This window comes from Poecilia formosa, unplaced genomic scaffold, assembly GCF_000485575.1.
Source record: "Poecilia formosa unplaced genomic scaffold, Poecilia_formosa-5.1.2 Scaffold0, whole genome shotgun sequence".
Taxonomy (NCBI): domain Eukaryota; kingdom Metazoa; phylum Chordata; class Actinopteri; order Cyprinodontiformes; family Poeciliidae; genus Poecilia; species Poecilia formosa.
In genome coordinates, this window is record NW_006799939.1 from 5,972,965 (window position 1) to 5,989,425 (window position 16,461).

Below are 16,461 nucleotides of genomic sequence, written 5' to 3' on the forward strand. Positions count from 1 at the left end.
TTTCAAACACAAGAACAAAGTAAGAAAACATAACTTTTGTGTTCATTGCACCTTGAACAGGTTTTCTATTGCTTTTATGGATGTGCTTTCATATAGGTTTGCACACTGACTTGCTTGTTGTTGAGAGAAACATTATGTATTTGTATGTTAGTCAGATGATTTTATGCATTTTGATTGTTTGGGTGAGGGGTTGTTGCCTAATGGTAGCCACCACAACAAAAGGTTAAGTTTAGGTTTTTAGTTTACTGAACACCATATAAATGCACACAGGGAGGGAGAAACAGTTCAAATAGCTAACAGCGCCACTTGTTGGCACCACTGGTGAAAATACATGAGAAACCTTGAAAAATGAATCTTTTATTGAGGTAAGACAATCTCACATTGTAAATTTTAGAAAACTCATAACCCTTAAGTACATTTATTCAGAAGGGATCGAACCCAACTAAAGAATTAATTGTTTTTAACAAAGTAATTGGCTCCCTGAAGTATTCCTTTAATTTTTAATTTATACTTAATTTTCTTTCTTTTTTTTTTTAAAGTTGTTCAGAAACTTGCCCTCACTTAAAGTTAGAGAGAAGCTAATGTAGGTAGGAAAATCATATATTGTCAGAGATACCGTTAAGGGACTACAGAATTCATACGGACAAGACTAATTTTCTGATAAATCTATACTGAGAAGGCCACATCAACGCACAGATATTGCTGTTAAAATTTTTATGTAGTCATACAGGAAGGTAATTTGAGTTTTACGTGTTTATTTGTCCCTTCCGGTTGTCGTGTTTTATAGCTTATTGTTCATAAAATCTTAGGCGAGAGGATTTGCCTCCATAATTCAAAGGCACACATCTTCTGTTGCTCCCCTGTCACAAACTCAATGGTTATTATTTTTCATTTCGTGATCATAATAGACTTCACAGAACATAATTTGGCTTGCAAAGAACAGGAGAAATTCGCAACATTAATGATGACCCCATTAAGTTCCATTAACCGTCCCATTCAGCCATGACGATGAATCAACATGCAGAATCCAGGCTGGAATCAATATTACATGTGTGCTTTTTCCGCCCCGTCGGATGCACAAAAGCCCCACTGTTGCTGTGTTAGTAAAAAAAACTCATCCAGTTATTTAATCTTCTCCTCAATGCATGCATGGACTGTATATACGTTTAAAAATAGAAGATGCACAGAAATCTAGAGTGCAATGTTTTCTAATAGACTAGACAGATGCAGAAGATCGATGCTCTCTTCATATTTATGGAAAACAAGAGAAACACCAGTATAGTTTTACTGCTTCCTTTCATTAAGGTCAGAGCTGAGACAGCAGCCCTCTGATTACTGAGTTAACTCAAAGTGTGAAAGCTTTAATATATCCTCCAGAAGTCAATGAAGCTACGTCATTTAAGTCGGTTTGTCTCTTTAAATGCTTTTTTTTTTTATTCAGTTTGGTTGTGCAACTGCACCAGTGACAGTCTAATGTAGTAACTTGCTGCAATATTCATAATCCTTCAACATTGTTACAACAACAAACCTCAAAACAGTTTACTAGTACTTTACCGGACAGGCCCCCAAACAAACTAACATATAACTGTGTAGTGGAAGGAAACGTTACAAAATATTACTGGGTTTTTTTTGACAAATGAAGTCCATCTGGTGACACAGAAGAAAAAAAAATTCATGGCCACGACATGTTAAAATTGAGTTGTTCCCACAAAATAAATGAGTCGTTCCCACAACATACTGAAGCGGGGCCACAATTTCTTTTTTGTCCCATCATGCCACCAGTTGGGCTCCATAGAAGTCTGAAAAATGTGCCGTGTATTTGTGTTCAACCACCCTGCAACAATACGTTTTAGAGTCAAACTTTACTCTGATTACAGCCGTATTGTGGGTTGTATTTTTTTTACGAGCTTACCAACGAGAGATTTTTATGGAAAGGTTTAGTCATCTTGAGCGGTTAGCATCTGTAAACATCAGTTTTCCAGGTTAGCCTCAGATTTCCTTTTATATTTAGTTCTTAACATGAATATTAAGTAAACTGATAGATGAGATATAAACCAATCTGCTGCAGTTCTGTTCGCTATGTTTAAGGTTCTTGTGATGATAGTGAATGTAGCTCAAGTCTTTAGTGGCCTCTATCAAGTTTTCTCACATCCATCTTTCTGTTACAGTTTCCTCGTCCCTGCAAAAGAAAAGCAACCCCACACCATGTTGCTGCCACCACCATGTTTCTAAGAGGGCGTGGTCTTCTTCCACAGGTAGCATTTTGCATGTAGGCCAAAACATTTTTTGAGGACAACTGTCTTGTTTCCTCATTAAAAAGTGTTAAAATAGGGATGTTCCAAAAAATGTAAAGTTAAAAGTAGAACGTGTGAATGTTTAGGAGAGCATTTCATATTAAACATGAACAATGAAAGTCCAATTTTTCCCCCCAAAAAGGACCAAAATTAGAGCCGTTTCCAGAAGCATATATAAGTTGTTAACAACCATTACATGTGTTTTTAACACTAAAAACCCTCCTTTTCAAATATCACGGAGTAATAGGTTGCCAAATGAAGATATAAAGCAGGCTGGGAAAAGCACAAACAGGAGGAGGAGGATTATTAAGGTAGTGCATTAACCTTTTAAAGGGGATAATGACGAACCTCTTTTCAGGGACTGCACAATGTGCTGCAGCATACAACATCCTGTTGCTCTCCATTCACAGGGATGCACTTCTGTTACTGTGGCAACCTGAAATGAAGTGAAGTATAGCTTTACAACTTTCAAATGACTCACTCTGGTTGTGAGAACAATAAACAGGTGCACCTCTAACTTACCACGAGTGCACGCAAGGATAATAATTTCACATTTTAAACAAGAAAATAAGATAACATTGACAGAAATCCAATTTTACGGATATGTTTGCCTTTTCTGAGAGTTTGTCTTCAAACAAATTTAGACACGTTTCCCTCTAATGTTGAAAACTATCAAGTCAAACGAGATGTCATCAGTTAGGCTTCTTTTGTCAAAGGAGCCTATTGTAATCAGACAAATTTTCTGTCAAATATAGATCGCTGCTTACCGGATTTGTCAATATGAGTTCTTCTTGTACCCTTCGTTAGTAGGATTTTCACATTAGATTAGCCTGATCTGTCTTTTTACGGTGTATGAGTTTAATTTTTTGTGTTTAGTTTGTTGCATTTTGGATTTTGGCAAGACGGGATGTACAGTCCTCCTCACTAAATCCTGAGTTTTCTTCTCTCAGTACCTGGAAGACTTCCAAAGGGAGGCCAGCAGGGGGCAGGCATCCTGATCAGCCCGTAGCACCTGACTGATTTCTTTCAGCAGCAGCTCCATTTCCAGGACCTTGACAGAGGGTGATGGGCCAACCAGTAAATCAAGACCTTTACTTAATGGCTCGACTCTTTCCTCACCACAACAGACCGGGACGCCCCTGTTTGTCTGTCCATCTCCCGTTCCATCCAACTATCACACTTGAACGAGACATTTAAGATACTTAAACGCCCCTGCTTGACACAAGGACTGACCCCCGACCCGGAGGTGACAGTCCACCATACAATGGCCTCAACTCAGAGGAGCTGACTCTCATCATGGCCACTTCACAGACAGCAGCGAACCGCTCTAGTGAGGCCTGCACTTAACATTAGCACCACCTTCAGCCTCTTCTTTGTTCTGTCAGTTGACAGCAACCAGTTCTGGTTTTTGTCAGTAGAGCTATTATAGAAGCAGATCTACCTTGGAGTCTTGTTTCAGGAAACGTAGAACGCTCAAGCTGTGTTTTACACATTTGGCTCCACCACAAAGTTCAGTTCTCTTGTGGTTTTCTTCCCTAAGACAAACTTTGTTCGCTTAAACCCTTTCATGCCTCAGAGCTCAGCCGAAGCAGACCTGTCTCTACAACCTCGCCTCCGGCTGTACCTGTGTCAGTGGGCCTTACGGAGAACCGGTCTCACTTTGAGAGTGACCTGCACCTCTAACTGTGCTGAACCAGCCCAACGTAGCTCTGCTTTAATACCCCCGTCTGTCATCCTCAGTCATTAGAAGGAACTCCCCACGACAGCTGGAAAGAGAGAACAGTTTTCTATCATCGGCTCTTTATGTCCACATATTAAAAACCCATAACGCGAGACAACGTTAAGGGTAATAAAACACACCCATTTCTAAAACTTACTGGAAGCTACACTTGGAAAAATAATAATAAAAACCTGGTGTAATGTGGTAATAACTCAAGTAAAAAGCTTAGGAAGGTGAGCTCTGTAAATCCCCCAAGCTTGAGGAAACTCCTTGAAGAGCCAAAGTGAAGAGGCTGTTGCAACAGGCAGCAAAGACTTCAAAGTCGCCGATGGGATCTGTGTCTTTAAGTTGGGTCAGTTGCACACGTTGGACAAGAACCTTTTCAGCTTAAGAGTCGGCAGCCCGGTTGCTTAGGGTTGAACAAGTGAGTCCAATTCTGAGTCATTCATGTAGAAAAATGACCTATAGCACAAAAAGGGGAGGGAGGAATTAGATAAGCTTGAGTGCATTTCCTCATATTTATAGCTGTTCTTCCCCCACCAAAAGGCTGCTCTCCAGTATTGATCATATTATTTTTCATGTAGCCTGCTTTCAACGAAACCATATGCCTTGGATTACAATCATAAACATGTCAGAAATTGCCTTGTAGCTTTAATTTAGAGAAAATATCGTTGTGAACTATTTTGCTTCTGTTCAATTAGGTGCATCAACCGATGCGTTTAAACGCGTACACAACAACCGGTGATTGCTTCAGCAACAACAGCAGCAGCAGCAGCAGCACCGGTGATTGCTTCAGCAACAACAGCAGCAACAACAGCAGCCTCTGGGTAAATACGATGAACGATAGGAAAAAGATAACAATAAAAATAAAAAAATAAAAAAATCAATACAGAAACGACATTTATGTTTGTCAGGAAGAATTTTTATGTTTTCTGGCTCCCAGAAGGAGTCATTGATCAACATGCTTTCCTCTGCTTTCCTGCCATCTGGCAGAATGGCACACACACACACACGCACACGCACACACACACATCACGCACATATATATTGTACAGACCCATTCTATGAGCTGGAGTATTATTCAAAAGTCCCTTTTGTTCAGGAAATTACAAAGTGAAACACTTCATATGGATTAATTACACAGAGATATATGTTTGAAATCATCTATCTGTGTTATTTCTGTTAATTATGATAATTTTCTGCTTACAATTCATGAAAACATGTAATTTAAAACTAGAATATTACATCAGTCCAATAAAAATAACAATAATACAGAAATGTAGCAGTTATGAAAAGTGTGATCAATACCTGCTGAAAGGTTGTGCATTTTCAAAAGGTAGTTTTAATCTGACCAGTGAGCCGAATTGGTTTGCATATTTTACTATGTGAAAAACGAGAAAGGAGTTCCAACTTCAACATTTTTTTTGTCGATTTGTTACATGTAATCGAATTAAGTTTGTCCAACTTGCTTCATGACGACTTGATAAACCTGATATATTTACTTGGATAAACGCAATTTGACTGCTTGTATAAAAACGTATTCAACTTTTTTTAAAGTGGGATCTCACGCTTTCTTTGTCCACTTTATAAAACTCAATTTAGAGACCAATTTCCATCACAGTGGATTTCAGTTAGTAAGGAGGCGACGTCTGAAGGCATCATGGTACGGGGGTAGAGTTCATAAATCACACCCGAGTTGTTACAGAACATTTTCTAAATTGGAAAACCCTGAAACCCCGTTCCTCCTCTTCTTAAACATGCACTTTATGGAGTTAGCATCTCCCATAAAATCCCACTGAAATAGACTGAAATTTGTAGTTTTTGGTTACAACGTGACAAAATGTGCAAACTTTCAAGGTCTCTGATCCCACATAAAAAAAATAAATAAAAATAATCCACTGGCTATAAATCCTCTTGTAACGTTCAGTACACAGTTGATGCCTCCATAAGACGGTGGTCATTCCTCACCGCCGTGGTGTTTGACGCAGATAACACAGAGGCAGCTGGGATTACATTTTATTTAAACGGCCACAGTCAGTGAAAGAAAAGTGCTGATTCACAGAAAGAAAGAAAAAACATCAGAGAGCCTTATTTTTCATCTTCACAAACAACAGTGGTGATTTGTTAGTCTGAAGCTCATCAACATGATGATGAACGCAGAGCTGTGACAGCAAGTCCAGCTCAGGCCCTTCATCACTGACACCATAAACCGCCTGTAACTGCAGTGATGACTAAACCACTTCGCTGCAGATGCAGACTCTTTGCTCTCGCGGTGAAAAAAGCAAACGTTTGGGTGCGTACGGACGGGCCTTGTTGTGGCGTAACCATCGGTTACCATGACTCCACGACAGTGCTTGTTGCTTTTTAGGTTGGGTAACGGAAGGGAACGGAAGGGGTGGAGGGATGGGCAAAAGTTTCTCTATTTATTGTGACCTTCTAGTTAATGAAGTCAGAGAGGCTCAGAGCACACAGGAGCGCTCCGACATCACTGCTCTGTCAAATTCTTTTCTACTGTCCTCACTTCTCTAACAGAGGAGCGTCCATAAAATTAAATCATCTTGGGGAGAAAATGCAGCTTTTTCCTCACTGGGTGCTACCCTGATTTAGTCTCAGGGGGAAAAAAAACAATCTTTGTAGCCATCGTCTCAACGGGGATATTTTTTGACACACCTAAGTTGCTGTTAGGTTTCGACGCACATTTGCTAAAAATATTAGCGAAAGATAGCTTTTTCTTAGTTTGACAATTACGTTAGCTAGTCATTCATCATTTTGATGTATACAGACATTACTATGTCAGTAATGGATGACTTTTCCCAGAAGTAGGTGGTGTAATCCCAGTAAAAATTGGTCTTTGACAGTATAAAACCCGTAGGATTTTATTTGCCAGATGAGTCGGTGTCCGTAAATGACGGCTGGCGTAATGTGACAATTTGTGTTGGACTCATATGCCATCTTTATTACAAACAACGAGGTATTTTAAACGCACGGCAGCGACTGGAGGCTGTGATTATCCAGGGATTCTTTAGAAACTGTGCCACGTGTAACGCTGTCTTTCCTTCCAGGAATAAAAACCACGGCTGCAGACTTCCATGGGACTCAATAGTTGCGTTTCTATTAACCTTAAAATGGCCTGAATTGACATTTAGGAAATAAATTTCCTTAATAAAAATCAGAGCAATTAAAAAAAAAAAATCTTGTTTTTCGAGAAAGATTTGGAGCTGGGATGAGGTGATTTTCTGGAGATAATGAAATTAGTGTATTTTGGGGAAAAACCGGATGTTACCACTGACAGAAATGATGAAGAAGACGACAGGAGGATGATGGAGCAGCAGGTTTTCTAGAGTGAACACTCATATTCATATGTGATTTTAATTGCATTTCTTTTTTTAATGAAGACACCACAATTGCAAATTTGTGGGGGGTGGGGGGGCTCCCCCCCAACATTAGTGGAATATCAACAAAGTTTTGCACGTATTTGTAATAGAAACCAAGAAAATGTCTCATCTTTCACTATTTCAGAACCTTCCAAACATTTTCACACTGGGCCTTTAAGTCTCAGAGTTTCGTTAATGAAATAAACAACAACATGGAGACAAACAGCCACAGCAGGCAGGTCAGACATTAAGTTGAGGAGAGGGAACAGAGCTCTGTTCAGTCAACTTTCAAAATAAAAAGTGTGAAATACCTCAAAATCTACCAAGAAGTGGCTGTTCAGTTAACATCCACAAGAACATTGATCAAGGTAGCAACAAAAGAGGCGCAAGATTTTGTAAAGAGGACAACAACTGCAATCAATAACCACTGAGTGATGCTCAGTGGTGGCATTAATGGATGAGTGGGAAGAATAAAGCTGTTTAAAGGAGCTGGAAGAAATCGTGTTTGGATTTCCCCACAACCCAGAGAAGGTATGTATCAAATATATAGAAGGTGTTTTGGTTCATCTTTAGTTTAGAGGGTCAGAGTTTATGGAAAGGTAGAAAGAGACAAACAGTAAAATCCTGCAGATGATCTGAGACTTCAGTAGGGATTCACCTTCCTGTAGGACAGCGACCCACGGTGGTGGTGGTTTATTCCTCTATGGAGGTGAAGTTTATTATTAGCCAACTTATGTCAGGTAACAGTAGTGCAAAATACACTTTCACTTCCAATTTCACTGCTTATTTTAAGCTTGTAAGACAAACGCCAAGGAGGTTTTACCTGACAACATGACCAGAAGGACCAATCAGAGGCAGATGGAAACAACTGAGGTAGAGCGCAGACAGAGAGGAACCGGGAGAAAGATGACTGCCGTGACGGGGAACCAACAGGCGGGCCGAGGGGAGGTGAAATAATAAACACTGAGGCTAAACGAGAGCTCAAAGTAGAAATAAATCAATGGGGGAAAAACATAATCATCAAGGAGAACAAAATCTAAAGGCACAAAGAACAAAACTTAAGAATAAATAAAGAAGCGACATAAAAAGGCATGAACAGATACGGAAATATCTTCAAGACAGTAGCAATTAACTGAATATGGCAAGACCTTTGGAGAAATAATGAAGGAACACAAACATAAAACTCAAGAACAACAGCAATCAGTGAACAGAAAGTTACCTGGAAGTAGCTTTTTGCTGGTTGTGAGGCGACACTCTTTTCTGTAAAAAAAAACTCGAGCTGTTCCAAGTGAAATACATGTGAAACGTTAATTACTAGTTAGCAATCTGACTCAGTGAAGGATAATAGCGCCATTTGTTATCGTGAGCGCAACTCATGCTGAACATGTTGTCATATTAAGGCGTAAATGACCATTTGGGTCAGAATAATTACCAAGTGAATGCAGCTGGTTCCCTCCTCTTTATGTCCAGCTTCCTCCTGAGTTTCTTACAAACTATGGCGGGTGCGAAACACTTTACGCTATAATTAGCAAATAAAGAGTCTAAGCTGACCCTGAGGGGTGGACGGGGAGGCCCTGAAAACGGTTTAATTTGGAGACTCTGTTTTTAGAGCTTAATAGTAGATGTGTGTTGGAGAAGTAGTCAAACCTCTTGAACTTTATGCTTTGGTTACAACGACTTCATTTAATTCTGTTGGGATTTCATGTCACTGATGCAAAGTAATGTATATTTGTGAACTGAAAGGTAAAAATGAAACCTTTTCTGTTCATTAAAATAAAGCCCAGAAAAGTCTGCATGCTTTTCTAGGTTTTGAAACATGGTTCACATTTAGGGGTTGTAATCGTCGCCTGTTAATTCTTGGCATAAAAACCTCAAATTCATTGTGATGGCAAACAGTTGATAAAAACATCAACTTTCAAATCTTGCACACAGATTCATTCAACAGATTTAGCACTGGACTTTTTATTTGGTCATTTTAAAACATTCATTTGCACAATGTATTGCAAATTTATCTTTATCAAAAATATAAACATAAACTATATAAATATTGGAAACAGCATATTACTCTGTTTAAAATGTTGCACAAACAAAAACAGGATCTGCAGAGTAAAATATGTTTTTGATGTTTTTTTTTACCCTAGGGTAGCATTAATGCACTGAGTATGTAACATTTTGATACACATAAGCATACATGCCGTCAGACTCGTCATATGTACACAGTACCTCAACAACGTATTTGAAGGTTAGTGTATAATTATTAAACTGAAAAAAATATATATTTTTGTTTAAATGTAATATGTCTAATCCTAAAAAACTGGATTCACATAAGTATTTCTTTAAGGATCTTCAGGTGTATATAAACTGCATCTCTGGCTGCTCTGCTGAGAGGTAAACATTTTCTCAGACTCACATCTGAGAGGATTTGTGTTGTTTTCCCAATTACTGATTGCCATGTTTCCAACATTCTCCCACCTGAGCGTTGGATCTCTGCAGCTCCTCCAGAGTCACCACAGTCCTCTCAGTTGCCTTCCTTACCGAATGCTCTCAGTTAAGGTGTGCCTTCGTGTCTTGGCCTGCTTTAAAATTTTCCACAGCTTCAAATCTGACCTCCGTTTCTTCTTCTTTTTCTTCTTCTTGACGATGTTTATGTTAATAATCTAAAGCCGTTTATACAAAGAGAACTTCATTAACAGAGGAAGTGAGCTCTGCAGACAGGTGGACAGAACATATTTCACTCTTTCACCAAGATGTCCTAAAGTGAAGGGAGCTACACACGAACCCTCTGTCGGCCTGCAGCAGAACGGTTCAGCAAAACATAAATTCTGAAGGGTATAAATTATGTTCTTGACTCATTTTCAGCATGTTCTCGTTTCAGCAGCTTTACAACAAACCGAATCAGCTCCTGCTAAACAAACACTGGATGTGGCCATGTTTATCCTCTCCTGTGCGCCCAGCCGCCCCAGGCTCCTCCAGCCAAGATAAGTGTGCTAATGGGTGGAGGCTGCGTCTGCTGTAGACAGAGGCGAGAGCAGATAAGGAGTGACTGAGATACTTTAAGGAGAAAATTCTTTGCTGGACTCTTTCTTCTGAAAAGGTAGAGTCCAGCACCAAGACTTTGTTTAGCAGATTGTTCCCACTAAACAAAGTTGAGGCACAAACATGTCGGGTCGGGGTGGATCTGAGGGGAACACAGGACCCCCAGCTGCTTGGTAAACCCGTTCACCTTTTCTCCTCGGTGGTAATTAACTACGTCTCCACGCTTTTAGACAGTCGGGTTTGCACTGTCATGCAGGTCTGCTCTAAATCAAGAGGCTGTTGGCTCTGGGCAGAGCAGGTAAGGTATCCATCACTCTGTCACAAGGCCGATTCAGGAGGAGGCATTTCCCACTTGAACAAGACAGGAAGCTCATACTAAATTCCACGCTGACAGACGGAGAGTTATTCTTAGCCAGAATTTTCAAAAAGGTGAGCCATGTGGGGCTTTTATTTTTTTTTTTATTTTTTATTTTTTGCTTTTCACGAAATTATCCTGCAGCCGTTGGAGCGGTCGTCGGTTGCAGCGGAGACGTGACCCTGATGGGGTTTGGTAATGTGTAGCTGGGATGGCAGCAATCAGACGTACAGCTGAGGTCGATGAAAGCGATTAATTAAACGGAGCACCGGACCAGAACTGGAGGGACGGTTTCTGCACATGCTCCCTAACGAAGCAAAAAAAAAAAAAAAACTTCAAGACCTTTTTTTTTCCTTATATGTCTGAGAGTTTTTGAGAACTCGTTCCGAATTAATAAACTTCTGACTCGTTATGACAAAGATGCACCGGCGTCTTCTGAGACCGGCGCTCGGAGCTAAAGTCAGGAAAACCTTTTCATTCGGCATGCATGACGGTCCTCGGATTCTCTCTGGGACCGCTTTTTCTTCTCATTCTGAATTCTCCCGTCTTCTTAGGATTCTGTTTCATTCGCGTTTACAACCAAAAGATGGATTGCGTCACTCAAGGAAGCCTTGGCAGATTTCATCTCTTCCCGTCTCTCTCTACACTTCTTTCTTTCTGACAGTTTGCTGACTTGTTTCAACTATTTATATTACCTTGTCATTCGTGCTGCGTTCATTTATGTTCACAGACCTTACGTGTCTTCTACATGATCCTTTGTGCTCTCAGATCTAAGGGAAAGTAGAAATTTTTAGGGCAAATTACAATGGTGGAGGTTGAGCCAGTTCACCTGTGGGATCAGAGACAGCGTCTCCTTTGTGGAATCTATCATTATTCATGATATATTTTGAAAAATTTTAAATACCCCAAGGTCACTGACTACCCAAATGGTAGACTGAATATTTACTTTGGATCCGGGGTTCCTTCAAACCCCCCCTTAGACCGGCAAAGAGGATAACCTCTTGAGAGTTTTTCCCCTGCGGTAAAGATGTCACGTACTCCCCAAGTGAAACTCTTCTTCTTCTAGGCCTTAAAGTGAGTTCATGCAGTCCATTCTGGGATTAATAGTTTTGTATACCAGTCTCTTTATTCCCTGTATGCAGTTCAGTCCTTCATGTCTGAGTCCCAACATCACTGAAGTGACAACGAGGACAATTTGAGATAATATCCAAGTTTCTTCAGAACACATGTAGATACGGGGGGACTGTCGGCCGTGAAGAAGGAATCAGTTTGAGCAAACAACATGGCAGCTTGATTACCGTAACAGGCTGCACGGCGTTGAAGTCGGTGGCAATGCTGCTGCGCAGCAGGAAGTTCCTCGGTTTGAATCGGGCTTTTCTGCATGGAGTTTGCATGTTCCATTGTGTACGGCTGGTTTCTCTCCAGGTTCTCCAGTCCAAAAACATGACTGTGAATTCAAGACTCCAAGTTGCCTTAACACATGGGTGTGTGTGTCTCTGTGTCGCCTTCTGATGGACTGACGACCTGTCAAGAAAGAAATCAACTCCAACCCGGCAGATCTTTGGATTCATAAGCAATGTAAAAACCAAAAATGAATCTTAGACCAGAAGATGAAATGTCCATACATCTTCAACCACCACAGTGAAGAACTGCAGTGCAGCAAACGGTGGGCAGTAACCTGGCAGGTGGAGACTGGCTGGGAGCACAAAAGGCTCGAAATGACAAGTTTTATCCGGGACTTATGGGACAGAAGGTTAACTTGAAGTGAAAGAAGCAACTTTAATCCGACTGTCACATCGTCCAACAAGTCTTCAAGGTTTGGCATGTTGTACATTTATCAGAAATTAGGCATAAATTAGTTTAAATTTGAGCTCTTCTTCTTCTTCTCTGTCATCTCAAACCAGTCTAACCACTGTCCTCGTAAATGATGACATTCTCTGAACGCTCCGTAAACCTAGAGGGTAGCTGCGACTGAAAAGACCTGCACAACCACTTCAGCAGGCTGTCTTCTCCTCATCTAATTTACATAATTTGGTCTTGTACTTAAAACAAAAGACGTTTCAAGCATGGCTCAGTTTCAACAGACACTACAAATCTTTCCAAAAACACGTCAACAAACGCTCCCAAAAGAGATGAAACTCATCATTGTCTACAGCGTCAAGGGATGAGCATCTCGGGTTACAGGAGGAGTGACATGACATATGAGAGGTAAGTGTATATGAAGGCAAAATGCATAATCTTGATCACATGTGACTTCATCTAAACAGGCCCGTGATGCGCTAGCTGCATGAGCGTCTTAGGTATTTGGGGCATGACCACAAACCGAGTTGTATATCTATCTTGGTGATTTGCTCTCTGCGCGAGACTCGTTTCTAGATCTTATCATCTGACGTTGGATGTAAATGCTTTGCAGTTGCACCTTTTAACCTTCCACGGGTTTTTACAGAGCCACAACAGTGTGTGTCCGACTGTAAACGGCAAAGGCTTCACTATTTCTCAACAGCGGGACGTAGATGTGTCCGTCAGGGACAATCAAAGGTTGAACACTTTTTTACCAACCGAGACACCTGATTCACAGATACCGCCCCTTCATGACATGAGCTGTTGTTTAAAAAAATGAAATCACACACACCAGTCTGCATGTCAGTTTGGCTGCATTTTACAGCTTCATTTTGCAGAAACTCCTGTTGTTTCTTAGAGTTTTTCCTCCTTTTTTCCTGGGATCAGCATCCGTGGATCCACAGAGGCTTCGCAATGAGGATGGTGCCGTTCTGCAGATGAAAACAACTCGGTTATGGAAGAAAACACACATTTTGCACCAAAGCTCACCACAGCAGAATGATTAGGATCAGATTTAAGTACCAAAGCAGCTTGCCAGCACGCGGAGTTTCATTCTGATCATCTTGAGAAGCAAAGACGGTAACCAACCTGCTGTGTTTTACACCTGGACGTCAATAGTTGTGTGCATTAATTCACAATGATAACTTATGAATTAGAAATAAATAGTTGAAAGCAGTTGCAATTAAAATTGAAATCTGTAGAGTTGGAGGACCACACACTTGCTTCAAACACAAAATTTTACCAAGTTTTTTTTTGTTGTTGTTTATTTGTCCAGTTTCAGGTGCAAATATTTTTAGTTAACTTGAAATAAGACGAAACTAGCTTACAAGTAACTTTTCGGCAAGATAAAGTTGCTTGTTTTAAGTAAATAATTTCTAAATGTTAATAAAAAGAAGTAGTTCTATTGGCAGATTACTGCGCATGTAACATGGGAAAATATTTTTTTAGTGAAATAATCTGCTAGTGAAACTGCTGCTGCTTTTAAATCAATATTAAGGAATTATTGACTTAGAGCAAGCTCCTATGTCTTTCTGAAAAGTTAATGCAATAACACAATATGTAAATAAATAAATAACAACCACACTAGTGTACAAACACGTATGCACGGTGCAGCTTTACAAATAGCTGACGACGCCACAGAGCTGGTGAAGGGCAGAACCCCGAGAGCATTAGAGGCTGTTATTCTTTCTTTGGCATTCAGGTTGAGCACATTTTCCTGGAGCTCTTAAGAGCCAGGCCTCTGCTCTGAGAGGTGCTTGTGAAGAAGATCGGGTACCTGCGCCTTCGGAAACAAAGCAAATAATACATTATCTGTGGCACTTCAAACAAACAGCGTCACACAGTGTGTTTGCTCTGCGCGCGCTAAACACAAATTACTAATTACATGCAGTACAAGCCAGGATTAGTCATCCCTCAGACTGTCAGACGCAGAGGTTTATTCCAAACCGGCAGACAAATTGGTATTCTTTGTTTTCCCACATTAAAACTGAAAGCCGTGTTAGACTACCTGTCAGCGGTGTGGTCGCTATAAGGCGGCAGCCAAATACAAGGCGACATGTGGAGACAAAAGCTGCTTTTTTTTTTTTTAGGATTAAAACATGTCAGTTTGCAGCAGACACCGACCGGAACAAACAGCTAACGAGCTCATGTGAATTAGTGACAGTGAAGGAGTACATTAATCCCCTAATGGGAACCAAAGGAAAGTTCAAACCTGCTTTTTATTTAAGCTTGAGCAACACTGCCTCTTTGTGGTTCCTTATGGTACTGCAGCGACTGCTTGGAACTTCGGGAGCTCCGCTTTTAGGCGGAAACAGCTCCACCGGTGGGCGGAAGCCAAGATTATTTACACATCGCGTATCAGTCAATTTCTTTGGGAAACAAAAATATCATGAATGTCCTCATCAAGCCGGTGGTGACAAAACTACTTATTAAAAGATTTCCAGACTGATTTGTACTTTCTAAGATCAAATTGTATTTATTTTAACATCTTTTTACACTGATGTAATTTGGTACAAAAACTGTGTTGATTTGACTTATTATACTTAAGCACACAATCTAAGATACAACTTCAACTTCTGACAGGCCAGTTTTGGCCCTCATGCCTAGAGTTTGGTCAAAAACTAAAATTTTCTTTAGATTTAAAACAAATGTAATAATTTTCCTTCATGTTTTAAGATGGATCAGATGTACAGAGTCCCTAATGTGAGCATGGAAGTAAAAGTTACAAGGATTGGTTTCTTTACTCACTTTCTTAAAGTTATTTATGAACCTCTTTTTCTATGCACAACTTTAAATAATCCTAAAGGAGCTGCGTCATTAGATTCTCATTGCCTTGAGAGTCAATTTGGATTTTCTTCTTTCTAAAATTCATTTTAATACACCAACTGGCATTAAGCAGCACTTTCCACTGTCTGTTACTTAAAAGTTAAGTTTTCATGAGAAATGTTTTTCCTGTCACTGACCCTCACCAATGTTTTCTTTGTATAATTTATAGTTAAGCTAATGGCAGAAAGTTGCACAGTGCTGAATAAGGGGTTATGATAATGTTTTAGGAGCAGCCATCATCTGACAGGGTGTCATGCTATATGTGATCCGATAGGTGGAGCTGTTTTACAGTACAAAAGATTAAAGATGAGAAGAGACGCAGTGATAGCTGACTGCCATCATCCACGCCAAAGCAGAATCAAAATAAAATTATATATTTATGACATTTTACAGTTTTTATTAGTAAGGTCTTTCTCGCATAAACAGCCTTAAATCATCTCGACAAAATCTAAATCTGAACTTTTATGGAGCTGGTCAGGTCCTGTTGCAGCAAAGACTGAGACACTTTCACCAAATTTATTTACAGATTATATGACGTTCTTTTTCTTAAATGCTGTTTTTGGTTTACACCAAACACGTCCTCAGTTCAGTGTCCAAATAATAAAATATTTGATGCATATGTGGTTAAAAAAACATTGCTCCAGGAGTCAATTTATTGTTAAATCCAACTGCACACCTAGGAAACTATCTACAGTTTCAGAGTCTATATTTGACAATCGGCATCGACTACTTTTTGTCTCCAAATAAAGACTTTCTCAAACTGCAAACTTTATGCAGAAAGACAGCAAGTGTGGATTTCTACCAGCTGCCCCACTGTGCAGCCCGTTTGGAAAACATGAGCATGATCACATGAAAGCAGCCCTTTGTCAAACTCCTAAACTGTAGAATGTAACATCACCAGAACATCCTGTAAGACGTAGCCTACATTTAGAGATTTCATTTGACCCGCATTACAATAATATCACAACCGTTCACCTGGGGGACTCTGCCTGCCGTTGGGAAACTGACCCACTTGAA